This window comes from Scleropages formosus, chromosome 3, assembly GCF_900964775.1.
Source record: "Scleropages formosus chromosome 3, fSclFor1.1, whole genome shotgun sequence".
NCBI classification, from domain to species: domain Eukaryota; kingdom Metazoa; phylum Chordata; class Actinopteri; order Osteoglossiformes; family Osteoglossidae; genus Scleropages; species Scleropages formosus.
The window spans coordinates 18,087,957-18,106,152 of NC_041808.1; the positions used below are offsets into that span (position 1 = coordinate 18,087,957).

Genomic DNA, 18,196 nt, shown 5'->3' on the forward strand with positions numbered 1-18,196 from the left:
CCCACAGTCCAAAGACATGCTGCTCAGGTTCCCCAATAGTGTGTGAGTGACAGGGAGAGTGTGTTCTACTGATGTATGGATGAGTGACCCAGTGTAAGTAGTGTATCTAGCAGTGTAAGTCACCTTGGTGAATAAGGTGTGTGGGCTGATAACACTGCATAGAGTTCACTGGAAGTCCCTTTGGCGAAAAGTGTCTGCTAAATGAGCAAATGTATGTAGTCATTTTGCAGCTGTCTGAGTTCACTGTACTTCCAGTTTCCATTCTTCCACTAATTTTCATTTCAGTTTCAAACAACCCAAAATTATGAATAGTGCCTTCCTGGATTCCATGCCACAGTAGTATTCTAGATTGTAAAATAACACTATAACATATTGATAACATGAAAAGTATATTTATGCAGATTTTTTAGTAAATTTGGATGTGTATTTCTTTAAGCAGTTCCAGAACTGTAGTCTCAGTTCACAATACTGCACCCTAATATACAGTACACGTACAAAACAATATACTGTACAAACTGAGTCATTCATTAGAAAACTGTCATAAATCAAGGATTAAGTTAAAAACAATGTGCCTTCATTTTAATATACCAGTTAGAATGATACAAATGGCAGCACTGTTATTTGAAACTAAACAATGAAAAATACACACATACACACACACACACATTTTCTGAACCGCTTGTCCCATACGGGGTCGCAGGGAACTGGAACCTATCCGTCAACACAGGGCGTAAGGCTGGAGGGGGAGGGAACACACCCAGGATGGGACACCACTCCCTCACAAGGCACCCCAAGCAGGACTCAAACTTCAGATCCACTGGAGAGCAGACCCCTGCCAAACCTGCCATGCCACCGCACCCCATGTCACAAATTAACTTTCATATCATTTTCAGTTGGAAAAAAATAAGACTCTACAAAACTGTGAAATACATACAGTATTTTTTATAATGCTTCGCTATTCAGATACTTTTCTTCTATCCTCATAATTATTTTGTCAAAAGCCTGAAATCCGGAAATGTTACTGATAGTTTCTTTCTGTCACAGAGTGTCATCAGGCTCTTCAAAAGGAAAAGGTGGGTGTACAGCGTGACCAATAAAATCTGTTATCATTATTTCCCTTCATTATGCACCAGCAGAATTGACAGCTTTCCCAGAGACATTTCTTCTAATCTTCAGCTGTTGCTCACGTTACTTTTTTATGCAAAATCTACAGAATATAACAATTCAAATTATCCACATTATTCACCCATATCAGGTTAAACTAAGGCCTACTGAAGTGCTTCAAAAAAAAGTCAAATGAAGGTATACACATCACTTATTTTTGTATCACCCATTTGTCTTTGCATAAGCACAGTGAACATGTTTTTAATTGTTGTTATTGAAATGAACAAGTCTTACATTCCACTGATCAAATGTATAATAAAACATTGATAACATCTGCTTTGGAATGTCAGTTCAAATCATAACAAGCAGTTCAACTGATATCATAATCATCCTCAGTCACAGTAAAGTTAACCCAAGGAACACTTGTTCTGTGTTCTAGTAGACATATGACATATTGTCACAGAGCTGTGATTTCTCTCATGCAATTTATAGTGTGAAAAAATAAAGCATTTCTCATTACAGATGCTCAACTTACGATGGTTCGACTTAACGATTTTTCGACTTTACGATGGTGAGTTGGCGATAGACATTTAGTAGAAACCGTACTTTGAATTTTTAATTTTTCCTGGGCAAGCGATGTGCGGTGCGATACTCTCTCACGATGCTGGGCAGCGATCCGCATCTCCCAGTCTGTCACGCGGTTGTGTTTTGTGCATCCATAATGTCACAGAAACACCCAATTTGTGTCTCCTGCTACTGGTGGGAAGAAGAAGAGGAGGGAAATTACTCTTGAGGAGAGGCTCAAGATAATTGCCCAGCATGAAGGCAGTAAGCCCGTAATGGCCATCGCACATATGCTAGGCTATGATGTTTGGTAGGTTAGGTGCATTAAATGCATCTTCGGCTAACGATATTTTCGACTTACGATGGGTTTCGCGAAACATAACCCCGTCGTAAGTTGGGGACCACCTGTATTCTTCGTTTAGCTGAAACCTTTGTCCAGGGTGACCGATAATGTTAAAGAATCAACTTTAAAACAACATACCCCTTTATACAACTGGGTATATTATTACTTTATCTATACAGGATAAGTACCTTGATCAAGGGCAGCAAGAGGGGGACTTGAACCTTCCACCTTCAGACTGCAAATAAGGAGCTCTACCCCGCACAAAACCTGCTGCAACAGCCTTTTATTAGTTCAGATTTCAGTGGTAGTGTATTTGCACACTATATGTAAACTGTTGGGTAATGTAGGGTATTTCAAGGGTAAATTGATGTTGCCTTCTGTTTGCTGGAAGTACAACGTCACAGAGAGTCAAGGGGATGATTAGATGAACATTAATTGCGTTTTTCTTCCACGAATACATCTGAATTAGTCGTTGCTGTCCTGCTGTTGGGATTTGGACAAAATGCAATGGGGGTAGAAAAAACAAGGACTGGGTGCATTTTGTGTTTTATAAACAAAAGTAACTGCAGTTTCTGGAAAAAAAAGAAGAGAGAGAGAGAGAGAGAAAAACAATTAGCCGACAGGAAAATGAGAAAGGTTTTCGTGGCGGGAAACGCGGTGAAAAACGCGGTCATGCCAGACGCCGCTATCCCAGTCGCGTCCCCGGGCGCCAGCGACTCCGCGGCCCGCCCCTTTCCTGCGGAAACCGCGTGCGGACTTTTGGCAGGACTGCTACAGCGACGCGATGGCGCGCGCCTAGCCGGAGCGCGCACACGGTTCTCTGTGACCCCACCGGCCCCGTCAGCACGCGGAACCCGCTGCGAGCCACTCGAGCTGGAAACTGAGAAACCCGAAGGCGAGCAGGGAAGAGAAGAGAAGAGAAGAGACGCGAAGAAGAGCGCCGGCGTCGTCACGTCGCCCCCAGCCCGTCCCGCAGCCACTTCCTGGTGAGCGACACCTTCGCGGCGCGCACGCCCTGTGCTGGAAAGAAAGAATGCACTCGTTTCGAGGGGAGCGTTTTCATGACATGACAGTGTGTGTAGCGAGTGTAAAGGTGGACGGCGCGGCGTTCCTCTCTCGCTTCGCGAAGTTGGCAGCCATGCATGCAGCCCGCGGCAGCGCGAGGCGTGCGTGAGCCGCGGCGCAGCGCGGAGCCGGGCGCGAGCCGAGCGCGAGCGCGGCGCGGAGTGTCACGTTTGCGTGCGGTCGCGCTGCCAGTTACGCCTCGCTAATTTAGTTAGCGCACCTCACCCGGCGCGAGCGCGGCAGCTTCGGTAACCACGGTAGCGCTGTGTATTTTACACCCCTCGGTCTTAGCTCATTTAACAGTGTCCTGCTTCACTCATTAAAATTGGATGAACTCGGTGCGGTGAATTTCACTCACTCTTACACGTTTACCGTGTTTTTTTTTTTGACAACATAATAACCCAGGTCCCAGGTGACCTCGGAGGACATCAGCAGCTGTTACTAGTCTCGAGCCCAAATTCGATGACAGATGACAAAAACGGTGTGACTGGCACTGCGGACTCTTCTTAAATGATTTCCGCCAAAAAGTGGCAGCCATGAAGAGTTGGAAATTGTCACTGACGAGTTATCTAACTTTAACTTAAGTGAGGGTCTGAGGGGACAGGTCACAGGTGAAGAGGCTCCCTAACTGTCCTGTGTCCACTCGTGTCACTGGTCACCTCACTGCGCTAGTGGCACTGTGGAGCAGCTGCCCATCCTGGTTCGATGACATTCAAGCTCATATTCCGCTTCCATTTATTCATTTAGCTGACTCTTTTCTCCAAGCAACTTGTGTTGAGGTTACTAATTGTAATTCTTACCCATTATACAGTGGGGTAATGTTAGTGGAGCAATAAAGGGTAAGTACTTTACTCAAGGGTACTGCAGCCAGGATGAGGCTTGAACCTTTCACCTTTGGGTCTAAAGGCAGTAGCTCCAACCAATTTACTACCAGCTGTCCCCTGTTGCTGTTCATCCACCTCTCAGGTCACACGCTCCTTGAGCTCAGTTTAAACCTGCTGAGGGCTTTCTGCTATATTTCAAGAGTTCTGTTAGTTACTTACTCCTTTAAGTTACCTTTTCTCCAAAGTGACTTACCTACCCCAATTTACTCATTTATTCAGCTGGGTAATGGAGTACCTTGATGAAAAGTACTGCTGCTTAAGGTGGGACTCAAACCTAGGACCTTTTACTGCAAGGCAGCAGCTGTAAACACTGTGCTGTCTGCTGCCTCATACATTTAAGTGGTATTTAGCATACACTTTTCTCCAAAGCAACTTCCAACAAACTCAGCCCACACCTTATTCACCAAGGTGAGTTACACTGCTAGATACTCTACTTACAATGGGTCACTCATCCATATGTCAGTGGAGCGCACACTCTCTGTCACTCACACATGGGGGGAGCCTGAACAGCATGTCTTCAGACTGTGGGAGGAAACCCACACAGACACAGGGAGAACATGCAAACCACACAAACTGAGCAGGGATTGAACCCGTGTCCTCTCACACCACACAAGTACTGTGAGACAGCAGCACTACTTGCTGTGCCAGTGTGGCACCTGTACTTTTTCCTTTATTTTTATTCATTTACTTAAGTGATCCTTTTCTCCAACGGGACTTGCATTGATTTACCTATTTATAGAGCCTGATTAGAGGGGTGCGATGGAACAGTAGGTTGGACTGGGTCCTGCTCTCTGGTGGGTCTGGGGTTCAAGTCCCGCTTGGGGTGCCTTGCAATGGACTGGTGTCCCGTCCTGGGTGTGTCCCCTCCAGCCTTGTGCCCTGTGTTGCCGGGTTAGGCTCCAGCTCCCCACAACCCCGCATGGGACAAGCAGTTCTGACGGTGTGTGTGTGTGTGTGTGTGTGTGTGTGTGCAGCCTGATTATTTTTCACCCTATCAATTCAGGGTAAGTGCCTTGATTAGGGGTACTGCAGTTGGAGGTGGGATTCAAAACCCTCATCCTTCACGTGTAAAGTTCCAGACCTAAGTACTTCACCACCTGCTGCGAACATGAAGCGGAGGGAAACACTTTGGGGAAGTGATCGCATCACTAGTTTCCTTGTCACTGAGGTGACCCTGGCGGAGGTGAAACATTGTGGAGCGCAGGACTGTGTCGCACCTGGATGCTGGAGCTCCATCGTGGACTATGTTTTTGGGAGACGTTTTGCATTTCACATTTCGGTGCCTGAAGTCACTTGTGCAAACAAGATTTGGGACAAGACGTGTTTGTTTTTAAAACCTTACATCCGGGAGCGCTTTAGGGTTCTTCTTTTCATTTCGATGTCTTCAAGTGACAAGTGACACTTGTCAACATTGAAGCTGGTTTTGTGACGCATAAATGGTTTAATGTCTGAGCCTTCTTTTGAAAGAGCTCTTATGTTCAGGGCAAGTGCAGCGTTCTCAGGTAAAAGCTACCGTTGTCTGTTCGAATGGCAGAGGCCTATTATACAGCTCTATGACTTGGGTTGACGAAAGTGAGTTATTTAGCGACAGTATAGCATTATTTTATTGTTTAGCAGCTGTCTTTCAGCTGATTAGATTTTTTTAAAACCACTTTTTAACTGATGCAACCTATGTTAACTACCTGATCTGTCTTGCAACCTTTGATTCACAAGTCTAGGTTATAAATTGCTGCACTACCAATTTCTCATTAATTAGAAAGGTTTTTCTAAGTTAACACCCGTGGTGAGCAAACAGTTACATAGTATTACAGTATTACATTAACATTACATATCATATTACATTTCGCACATGTCAGCCTCAGTTGGTGGTTGAGTAGCATCTCTCGGTAATTACATGCAATGCCTAATGTACCATTCACACTAGAACACTACTGTTTCACATTTTAACGCAGTTAAAAGATTTAAAGTTCCATGGCTTTAGTGTTTTTACTGTAAGCATTCTGTACGTGTCACATGTCTCTGGATGACTCACTCACGATGAGGCCACTATCAGTGACCTTTCCGTCACCGCAGAATTTTTCAGACTCATTTGAAAACTAACATTTTAAATCTGACATATCTTTCTGCACTCATTCATTTATTCTGAAACATAACTGTGTATAAGTAAATCAGCAGGTAAAATGAGACATTTTATGGAGTAGGCCACACTTGTTTTTATCTTGAGAGTGATGAAGCCCAAGGGCAGCAGGTGGCATAGCGGTTAGAGCAGCCACCTCCTGCTGCAGTACCCTTGTGCAGAGTGCTTACCCTCAGTTGTGCCTGCAAAGATTTCCTCACTGCTTAAATGGGTAAATCACCGTAAGTAGTTCCACAGTGTGCATCGCTTTGGAGAAAGGCATCTGCTGAATTAGTAAACATAAGAATTAAGGGAGAAGATGGACTATTAAGCGCATGCAGGGCTGAATAGTTTGGTCTTCAATTTTTCGGCACCGTATGAGGCGCCATCTTCACCGCGGTGAAAGTGCGGGGAAGAGAAGAGGTGTAAACAGCATGTTTAAAGAAGTTATTCGCTGACGTTGATAGGTGGGCGGTCGTGACTGGTAGATCGGTTTACCCTTGACCTTGACCTTCTGCTCCTGACTTTATAAAGGTATAAAATTAGGCTACAACTAACAGTTTTTAAGCAATGGCAATGGGGTTCAAGTCCTGCGTGGGGTACCCTGTCGGGGACTGACATCCCGTCCTAAGTGTGCCCCTGACCCGTGCCATGCGCCGCCAGACTGAGCTCCGGTTCACCGCGACCCCGCTTGGGACAAGCAGTCATAGATATTGTGTGTGTGTGTGATGTGTCTCGGTCCTAGGCCTTAGTTCTTCCAATGTTGGTAAGTGAAAGAAAAGCTGTTTTTTGGTTTTTTTTTTTTGGGTGCATACAACAGTCTTTCAAAACTCGGTGATACACTCGAATGAGGTGCACTACTTGTTTTGAAGAGTTTTTGTCAAGTTTAACAAACACTTTCCAACTAGAAGAGACTTACTAAAATGCTGATCGTAAACCGTTAAATCCCTGCTTACTAACAAATTCTGCCATTATGAACTTTTTGAGACGTACTCAGTATTTATTTTGTCATAGAAGGAGAGCTGGCATACCGTTTCAATTTGCATGCCAAAGCTCCATTCAATGCACCAACAGATAGCAATGTGAACGTTAAGTGCCACCTTAAGTTTTTCAAAGGCTTGAGAAGGTGTAAAAAAAAAAAAGCATACAGAAAGTGAATAAGCTGTAGATGATCCTTTGGCTTGTACATCCACCAGTTGCGAGGCGTCGCTGAAGCGGCTGCCTCTCCATCATCCTCCACCTCCGTGTAATACCCCCGACTCTGAGTTGATGCGCAGTTTTCTACGCTTCAAGGTAAATAACGTTCGGCTAACATTGTTTTTTAGATTTCTTATAATTACACTGTCATGTATTATGCTTGAATTCGCCATTGGTGAAATTAGTGTGATTTGTTGGGTAAACGAAGGGCCCGAGGAGCAACAGGTGAGCACAGACACACTGGCGTCGCTCGGGGGGGGGTAAGCGTTCAGGATATTTAAGTTACGTTTATTTATTTAGCTCACTCTTTTATTCAAAGCAACATACAGCTGAGTACGCAAAAGTGCGTTTCACCAAAAGATAGATACAAACACATGATTCTCAAAGTACAGTCAGTGTGTCCTGTGGTACCATTTATTGCCAGCACACATTACATTTACATTTACGTGTATTTATTTAGCAGACGCTTTTCTCCAAAGCGACGGACATTTATAGAAAATACAGTTTGTGCACTACATTAGGAGAAGGAGAGACATAGCTGTATACATGTCATTCTTAAGTACAGTCAGTTAGTTTCTTTCCACCATATGAACCAATGTTCATCACACGAGTGGCTGCATAAAACTGGGCCTGCTCTGTGATGGGTCTGGGGTTCGAGTCCCGCTCGGGGTGCCTTGCGGCGGCCTGGCGTCCCGTCCTGGGTGTGTCCCCTCCCCCTCCGGCCTTACGCTCTGTGTTGCGGGGTTAGGCTTCGGCTCACCGCGACCCCGCTCGGGACAAGCGGTTTCGGACAGTGTGCGTGTGTGTGAGTGTTATGTTATTAGTTTGGTTTATTAGTGGAAGATACACAGCATGCATTCTATTTTGCTGAATTGAAGCCACACATGTTAGACTCTCACAATAAATATATTTATTGAACAAGATTTTGTTAGTTACCTTTTCTTTTTAAACTATTTTGAGTATTCTAGCTCATGAGACTCTTGACTGCACTGCTATAAATTGTGTTAAAAGTACTTTTTGGTTGAAAACGAGTCCTAATTAGATGCATGTGTACAGGCAGATTTTATTGAGAATCTCTGCTTTTTGTTTGCAGTTTTTACTTTTTAGTTTTAATGTTGGGCTACTAGACAGTTGACTAGAACAGTGCATCAGAAACTGAATTTTCTTTTTATTGTCTTTCAGAGCTGGGTTGCTTTCAATTTTTTATTACATATATAAACTTAAACTCCCCACAGTATTCTTGTTCACTGTCGTGGAACTGTACAAATTGCATTTGCCACTGTAAACAAGCCAGCAACGGCGATGACAGCATGCATATGCTGAGAAAGGTGGATAAAAATAGAACAAATTACTCCTGCCCTTTATTTGTTAACAGCTCGCTGAAAGTCTTGGTTTGAGACAGGGTCCTGAAAAATATGGGGCTGCAAATTGTGGAGGATTAATTAAGATTTTTTTTTTTTTCCTCCTCATGTGCCAAGTAGGCGAATATTGGCGAGCCCCATGCAGGTGTACTAATGGGGATTTTAGTCCGTTTTGGCCTGTGGCCAGCCTGAAGCCTCCAGCGATGCACGGTAATCCCTTGCCATGGGCCTAGCAGTGGTGAGCTCCTCAGTGTTCGCAGTATCTGAGAAACAAACAGCCTTTTGGAAGCTACAGGAGGCAACCGTGTTGTTGAGAACTGCTGCGAAGTTGGTCTGGGAGACCTCTGCCATTGCGGCCGTGGGCAGAGCATAAAAGTTCGCTGCTGTGCGAAGCAGTGCCGGGAAGCCGATGGGATATTTAGTTGTGTGCAGAGGTCCTGGCGCGGGCTCTTTTGGGTTTTCTTTTTTTAGTGCACGAGCATGGGAGACCCGGCAACGGCGTGCCACCGTGGCAAGCTTCCTTGGCCGGAGGCCAGCTCCACAGACGATTTGACAGAGAATATTTTATGGCACGTGTTATCCTGGAATACCGCTAACTGTAAACAGAGCGGGCGGTTAGACCCCTATTTATTACATTTTGTTGAGCTCGTAAGTTGTGTATCTCGAAGCAGGGTGGCAGGAAACGACAGATGCTACGGGCTCGCATCTCCATGAAACCCCTAGATGAAAGGACAGACATTGCTTTGAATAAGCGCTTGAAGTCACGTCATCGTTGCATTTTTTTTGTCTTCTGTGCATCCTGTGGAGGCACATGGAGGAATTTACAGTTTCTCATGTAAAATATGGCAACAAAACAAGATGTCTCATTAATATTGATGATAGGGAAAAAAGATGACTGCAGCCTTATTAATTATTCACCGTTTACTGTTACAAGTAGGTCTACATTTTATTGTTCTAATTAATTATGGTTTTGCTTAATGCTGTATAAGTAGTTTTCGTTCTATGGTATTCATGGTGATATTTGTGCGTCAGTTTTAAATATTTGCGGATTTTTAATTTCTTCTGTATGGTACGTGTCTGCTGCTAATAAAGATTACTAAATGGATGTGAGTGATGTTTGATGGGCCTATGGGCAAGGGGACTTGGGTGGGGGCAGCTGAGCTGCTGTTCTGTGAAACCCTGTGTGGCTTTGCTGGCGGTGTGGGTTGCATTTGTGCTTTTGATGATCCTTTTGACCTTGAGGACACAACTGCTGTTTCTTGGTCAGACATTATTAGTGCTGCAAGACATTACTTCTGTAGGGCAGCTGTCGACCCAAAGAGTCAGTGGCATGGTGGTGTACAGTGCACAACAATATATAAAGGTCCAGTTTTTTGGTGCAACATTTTTCAGAGATGATGGGTATTGTCAACATTAGTGAAGACATCAGGTAATTTTTTTTTTTTTGATCTTTCGTTTTGTTTTCATTTTTGATTTTTCACCAAAACATGTTCTTTAGCCTCCAGACCATGCTTTTTGATATTACACAGATGCAGAATAAGCTGGGAGAATGGTGGTGAGAAATGACAAGACAACAGTAAAATTTAGACCGTATTGCAGCATCCAGTGACACGGGTTGTAGGACATCATGGAAACAACCTAATGCATTTATAGATTTATTCTGTGACACAAAATCTAAATCCTTGAGTTTGCATGTGGAAAAAACAATGAAAGCATGAGAAGTATTGTGGGGAAGCATTTTTCGGTTGAACATTCTGAGTCTCTTATTAGTTTATCCAGCCTTCTGTTAAAAGCTATTTGTAGACTTTTTGGATTTATTGTATGGAGTAATTGAAAGTAACTTTGTTCAGAGTTTCTTTAACAGGAGCTGTAAAAATTTTTAAAACCTTGTTACAAACAAGAGTATACAGTTACCAGAAAAAACCCCGTGAACCCTTTGGAATTAGATTTTGCCATGAATAGCTCTAAAAATGAGAAATACTCTTAAGCTGAGTAATAGAAATAAAAAAAATAGTCTTACTTAACAAACAAGTCAACATTTAACATTTTTAGATCTTTTTTAAAGAAATAGTTTAAACAGTCTAGGTTATTGATGCAAAAAATATGTAAACCTCTTGAATTATGACATCTGTAAAAGAGTTTAATTGAACTCAGGTGTTACAATTGAGTCAGGTGTGGGTTTGACCTGCCCTGCTGTTGTTAAAACACACACACACACACACACACACACACACACACACACACACAGGGTACCCTGCTCTTTACAGTAGAATTCTACTGATGTACAATATGGCCCAATCAAAAGATTTTTCAGAGGACCTGAAAAGAAGTTGTTGAAGCTCATGGAAGAGGATCTTTTAAAGATTTCTAAAGACTTGAGCCTCCATCAGTCCACAGTCAGAGAAATTGCTGACAAATGGAAGAAATTCTGCACCATTGCTACTCTCCAGGAGTCAGCAGCCTACAAAGATCAGTGCTACAGCCCACCAAGCAATCCTGAAACAAGTGACAAAAAACCATAGGGTGGCAGCTAGGGATCTGCAGGCATCTCTTGTGCTTGATAACATCTGTGTTCATGAGTCTACAATAAGAAAAAGACTGAACAAGAGCGGGGTTCTTGGGAGTTTACCATGGAAGAAACCACTGCTCGGCAAAAAAACATTGCTACCCATCTAAAGTTTACTAAAGATGTCCTGGAGGTTCCATAGCACCGCTGGAACAGTGTTCCATGGACAGAAGTTGAACTTTCTGGTTAATGTACGCGGCATTATGTTTTGAGAAAACAAAACACTGCGTACCAATAAAACCTCATCCCAACTGCATGATGCAGGGAGTATAATGCTGTGGGGCTGCTTCGTTCCCTTGAAGCCTGGACAGCTTGCAGTCCTTGAGGGACCAAGCTTTATCTGTAAATTCTACAGCAGAATGTCAGGCCACCTGTCTCTGATCTCAAAACTGAAAAGAAGCAGGGTCGTGCAATGTGAAAATGATCCAAAACGTAAGCAGCTGAACAACAAAGTGGCTAAAACAGAAGAAGTTCTGTGTTTAATAATGACCAGGACAAAGTTCTGACTTTAGTCCCATTGAAATGCCGTGGCATGAGCTGAAGCAGACTGGTCAAGTAAGGCATCCCAAAAACACATGAACTGAAAGAGTGTTTTGTTGATGATTGTGCCAGAATTCCTCCTAACTGCTGCACAGGTCTGATCAGCAGCTACAGATACAGCTACGTTTGACGTGATTTCCAATAAAGGAGCTTCCTCTAGCTACCAAATATTAGGGTTCGCATAATTTTTTCCGTCAGTGACCTTCATCGTTTAAACAATTTGTTTAATAAATATATGGAAAGGTAAACTATTGTGTGTGTTGCTTGTTAAATGATTATTATTAAGACTTAGATCACATTTTAACAGCCATTCATGCAGAAATGTAGATAATTCCACAGAGTTCACAAGCTTTTTTTTTCCACAGCTATAGGATAAATAATTTTTTCTGTACATTTCTATAACTGTGTCTGTATCAGCTTCTGCAAATATCCAAATATGGTGAATTTCTTTGATATTTAACAAGAAAAACTGCGGAGAATCCCAGTTGGTCTTTCTTGTTAATAATGTGAACAGATGGAGAAAACACTTTAGACAGAACCAGCTGTTGTGGAGATGTGATTATTTTTAAATTATTAGTCAAATCCAAGTGTAAAATTAGGTGGAATTCTGGTAAAATTTGGTACTCCAGTAAATTTCACCAGAATAATTGGTGTCGATGTATAGGATTATGTTACAAAGCCACAGGTATTAACAAGACTCCCCTTTGTTTTCTCTGGTCTGCACACCATGCAGGTAGCATGTGTTTTTAGTCACGCTTCGTCACTCACATATTTATTTTGTGCCACCTTCATTCTTAGGCTGAGGTGACACATAATAGATATAAAACATAGGTAAGCAGACAAAAAACTTAAATGATCCTAAAGAAATTGCAGATGCTCTTCTTATTCACCTGCTGGACAGGAACCATGTAAAATAATGCAGTTTGGATGAGTTAGTGGCAGGTTACAGGTTTAGAACAGATTCATCAAACAATACCAACGATTTGAATATTTACATGAATTTTGAACTGTAGGTAAACAGGGTGCAATAGGTTCTGCTAAATGTCACAATAAATTGCATATTTTTTGGCCTGATTTTTTTTTTTTTTTACTGATGAGCTACTTGTGTTAAATTGAAATGGAGACACATTTACATCATTCATGAATAAGAACTATAACTAAGTGCTGGCAGCATGTTGCATCATTTTGTTTTTTAGGAGTGTTTGGATTTCGAATAACTGACTTTTAATAGGTTCACCTCCGTTGCATCTCCATGGAAACAACCCCTAATTCTAACATCACTAGATGGATTGTGACTGATAGAGGGAGCATGTATTTAGAGTGTAACACTCTCTCCTTCTGCAGTGGCATTGCAGGTGATCTTTCGCTTCGTGTAGCTAAGTGACAGAGATGATGACTGAACTGTTCGTTTATTGCAGTGCTGTAGAGATAGTACTCATGGTATCCATGAGTTTGGATCAGTTTATAATTTTATAGTTGCCCTAAAGCAATCGCTAAATAGCCAAAAGTTTACTAAACATAAAACAGCAACCAGTATTATTTGTGCCCTATCTGCCATCAAAAGCCAGTGTTAGTCATGTGTTATGTACTGAAATCTGGTTTCTAAGTCCACGTAGGCAGTAACGAAAAAGGCACAAAACGCTTATCGAATAAAATTTTTGAAAATATTGCAGGAAAAATATTTTAATTAAAAGAAACCAATTTGTTACTGCTCTGTAGCAGTGATTTTCATGGCTGGCCCTGACACCCTGTTCTGTGCGTTGGGTTATGTTTGAACTGAATGTAATTAATTAGCCTGGTTATAGCTAATCTGCTGTGTTCAGTTGACAGTTTTTGATTCTGTTTGATTCCTGCAATACATTCAGTCAGTCTCTCAATCAGGTGTAATAAATTAAGAACGTAGCTGCAAAAACCGGCATGCATTCACACGGCCTGTCCGGCAATCTAACAACAGAGCACTGCGGTCCCTTACCTCTGACCACCACACAGTTTATTCCTATCTGAACCTCATTTTAGATTGCTTCAGCGTATCACACTCGATTCACACACAGTTTGGAGTATTAGTTTACATTCACAGTTTTTCATTTAGCAGACACTTTTCTTTAAAGTGGTGTGCAGTGCCTGAAATATAATATTTGCATGATATCTTCATGTATGGCAGCTCACAATGCTACACTAAACTCTGTATAATCATTTAGCCATCTACGTACCACAGCAGTGCACGCGCATGCATATACTAAGGGCAGAAACCCATAGAAACATGAGGAGAACATGGAAACTCTACAGTAGCTGAGTTGGGATTGAACCCACATCCAGCGGCACTGTCTAGGTGCTATGAGGCAGCTTCTCCACCATGCTGCCGGCGGGTGATTACTGGTTGCTGCTCTCTTTACCTTATTGCACTTTGTCAAAAACATTGCTTTTATGTATTTATGTATTTAATTTAATTTGCAGTGGGTTTGGCCAGGTCTCTCTCTTCTCTCTCTGGTGGGTGTGGGGTTCGAGTCCTGCTTGGGGTGCCTTGCGACGGACTGGTGTCCTGCCCTGGGTGCGTCCCCTCCTCCTCCAGCCTTGCGCCCTGTGCTGCCAGGTTAGGTTCCAGCTCGCTGCAACCCTGCGTGTGCGTGCGTGTGTATGTGTTTGAAACACTGAAGTCTGATCATTATTGTTTTGAAGAATCGGTCTCGGTAAAACATGCAGAATGATTGTTGAGCCAGTCGATTTTGAAGGTCAGAAGTTGGGACCGGAACAGGTGAAAGAGCTGCCGAGCTGAGAAGCGCACACTTTTAACTAAAATATATATATTTTTTTAATTTAGCCTGACATACGGTTTTCCGAGCCTGCAGATTTCTCACATGCAAGCGGATCCGTTTATGACATCGAAGTTAGCTACCACTTAGCGGGCTTTGGAGTATTGTTAAGACCCCTTTGCCTAAACGAGAGGGGTCATTAATGGAGTTTGCCAGGTGTAATGTGCGATAGAGACGGTCTGCTTTCGGCCACTCTTTCTACCTCAGGGAAGCTGCTTGTCATGCTCGGGAGACTGGCTGACAGCGCCAGGCATCGGGCCACTTGCCGTTCTCCCTGTGTACGCAATTTATTCCGGCACGCCTGCAGCACAGAAACGCTCTCACTCAACCAAAAAGCATGGCTCAATTACACACTGGCCCATCAACAACGGTTTTGAGAAAACCCTGCATATTTCTCCCAAAAGTTTGTAATGAGCTCTTTTAAACTTTATGCTTATTTTGTGTGTTTTTTTTTTTCTTATACTCCAGTTTATTCCGCTATCTTGTAAGCTCACAGCATTTTAACAGTCGTCCGTGTGTGATTTATGCATGCGTGCGCACCTGCGTATGTAAGTGTGAATACGGTGATGCTTGAAAGTATGTGAACCCTATAGGGATGGTCGTTATTCTCGTATAAAATGTTTATCTTAAATCTTGAACTTGAACGTGAATAAATGAATATGATTTACACACCTGATTCTGTCCGCTTGGTTTAAAAAGTCCAACTTGGGGTTCACTTATTTTTGAACATGCACCACTTCTGTTTTTTCCTCTCGACCGAAATTTGGAACCGGTCGTTATACACCTCCTGTGTCAGATAAGAAAAGTAGTTGTGATGAAATAACAATTTCATGGTAAAAGGAGCACAAGATGTTCATATGGTTTCAAGCAGCACTGTATATAATAATATACTGTATATGATCTCGTTAAGGAGAAGAAAAAGTTTTTGATGAAAGATGCATTAAAAAGTGGTGAATTGAAGTAGTGTATTCTGAGATCAATGAACCGGTGGCACAAATGGTTTTTTCGTGTGTGTAACCCACCTGTGGAGTTAACAGCAAGGCAACAAAAGCCTTGGCGAAATGGGCAGAAGTGCTGTGAAAAGGGAAAGGGGAAAAGTGCTGCGCGTCTCCCGGTGTGGCACACCGCACATAATATGCCTACCCTTTGAGGGCCATGCCAGCCTCTATAAGGGGACTCCTTTTGAAAAGGGAGGTGGGGGGGGGGGGGGGGGGAGAAATGAAGTAACAGCTGCCCGCTCTCGAGTGTTTGCTTAATAGCAGACGTTTGTGTAAGATGCTTGAATGGGGCGGCACTGGGAGTCGTCCTGCCAGGAGAGGCCCTTTTCATGGGGTACATTTATGACCCGCCCGGCCGAGAAACCAGGCTTTCAGGCACCGGATGGGCACAATGTCTGGAGGTCTCTCAAGAGAACGTTAATGGTGAGCCTGGAAAAGCAGTGATTTGAATAGACTTGCAATGGCGAGGATTCTTTTCGACAAATGTGCCTCCAAACGGCGCACTTGTTCTTTGATGCGCGACTCAGCCCGTCCCGTCCGGTTACTGCCGTAAACGGTGGCTCTCTTGAGCTCCGGGTTGAAATGTTCATTAGAGCATTGAATCTTTTGGGTCTCATTATAGCATATAGACGGCTGTTCTGCCCACAAAGAGGCACCCCTGTCCCTGAACAGATACTTATAATTTCTTCGCATTAATCTTTAATCTTTCCGCTTTGCTAAGATCGAGGACGTCCGAAAGCAAACGGCTTTGTTTACCTGTGTCGGGCACGGTGAGACACTTCATTTCGGAATTGGTTCGTTGAAGGCTGCGTTTGCTCGACGTGCTCCTGGTTCCTCAGGTCATTAGACTGCGCGGTTCATCAGCGGAGAGGCTGTAATTATTTGGTGGCGCTTGATCCTTTCGCAGTTGGAAGATTCCTCCGTTCCTTACGAGAGTCAACATGCTGCCAGTGTAGTATGTGCTGTGACTCAAAGATACTTGTGATAACGTTGCCTGCTGAAGCACATGGAAAATGATCTCCTATGTAAACGTGCACAGTGTACAAGAAAGTCTGAACACAAAGTGAGTCGCCTCTAATACACATTCGTTCAGTTAGATGACACTGTTCTCCAAAGTGACTTAGTGTAAAGTTTCTTACACTGAGTTGGGTAACACTGAGCAACCGTTTTTTCCATCTGCTGCTGTTAACATTTATTTTTGTGTATTCATTTGACTGACACTTCTTCCCAAAGGGGCTTTTAATGATTTTCCAATGGTTTATTTATACACCTGGGTGTTTTTTTGACTGTGTCACTTCAGGATAAGTACCTTTGTCAATACTATAGCAGGAGGTTGGATTCAAACATGGATCCCTCAAATGCAGAAGCTTTACTACGCCACCTGCTGCCTAGAATAAATGCCGTTTCAACTTTTTTCGTTTAATTTGCATGTAATTGTTTGTTGGAGGTGGGGGGGGGGGGGTGCAGTGGCGTAGCGGGCTTGGCCAGGTCCTGCTCTCTGGTGGATCTGCGGTTCGAGTCTTGCTTGAGGTGCCTTGCGATGGGCTGAGATCCTGTCCTGGGTGTGTCCCCTCCCCCTCCAGCCTTGCGCCCTGCGTTGCTGGGTTAGGATCCAGCTTGCCGCAACCCCCCGCTTGGGACAAGCAGCTTCAGCCAGTGTGTGTGTGTGTGTGTGTGTGTGTGTGTGTGTTAGAATACAGACAATACACAACTGCGGTGCGTAAGTAAACTAGTGTATACTCGTACATGTTGATCTCCTTCTGAAACAAATCTTATCCTTTTTGACTGATCCAAAAACTGGAAGATAGCTTAAGTGAAAAAGATGATGTAATGATATAGCTGATATAAGTGTAGCATGAAATCACACTTTGTTTTTGGTATCAGCCTATGTACAATCAGCAAGGATGTAATAATCTCACCAGCTTTGCTTGCATCGGTGCTGTCCGTGAAGAACCAGGCACCACTATAGTGTATATATACATGCAGTTTAACCTGTAAGCATACTGTATGTGCGCTAGAAGGAAGACGCGGGCCTGGTTTAGTTGACTGAAACGTTATTTGATAGAACACATAACGCGCAGACTGTATGCAGCAACTGTTCTTCAAGAACTGACCTTTATCTTCCTTGATCTGATTGGATTTAACAACGATTTGAAATGGCCCTCGTTTCATAATACAACAAGCCAAGATAAAACAGCTCCTTTTTTGGGGTCCTTGGAGGCTGAAAGAAGGAGCAGGACATTTGCATCTTCTAGTGATTTTTTTTTTTTTTTCTTCCCCTTTTAATGTTAATGAGTCTTTGCTTTAGGAGAGAATTTCAATGCAGGATTAGTTTTTAAGGGTCGGTGCTGTTGTGCACGCGCGATGTAGCCGCAGTTGTGTTTCACCGGATAACACACAAACGCACACCGAGCACCGGAGACATCAGAGGCTACAACAGGCCTTCATGTTGAAGCATGACAGGCAGCGTGCATTGGGGACGGTGGCGAACGTGGCTCCGTGCGTTGACACTTCTGTTGCGGTACATTGGCAGCCGTCGTCGTGCCGCAGCGCCGCGCTTCTTTTGTCATCTGGCTCTATAAATAGTTTGAGCATTAATAGCTGTGGTCACCCATGTGACCTTGCAGGCCAGACAGCTGCGTGTCACT

General features: G+C 43.4%; 1 protein-coding gene across 1 annotated transcript in view; it reads left to right on the forward strand.

Annotated features, from left to right (window-relative positions):
• The first annotated feature begins 2,778 nt into the window (after positions 1 to 2,778).
• Positions 2,779 to 18,196, forward strand: part of LOC108934966 (serine/threonine-protein kinase Nek7-like) — a 49,078-nt gene continuing 33,660 nt past the window's right edge. The window contains exon 1 of the mRNA XM_018753210.2: positions 2,779 to 2,997. The gene's annotated coding sequence lies outside the window, so the exon portion shown is untranslated. The remainder of the gene's footprint in view (positions 2,998 to 18,196) is intronic.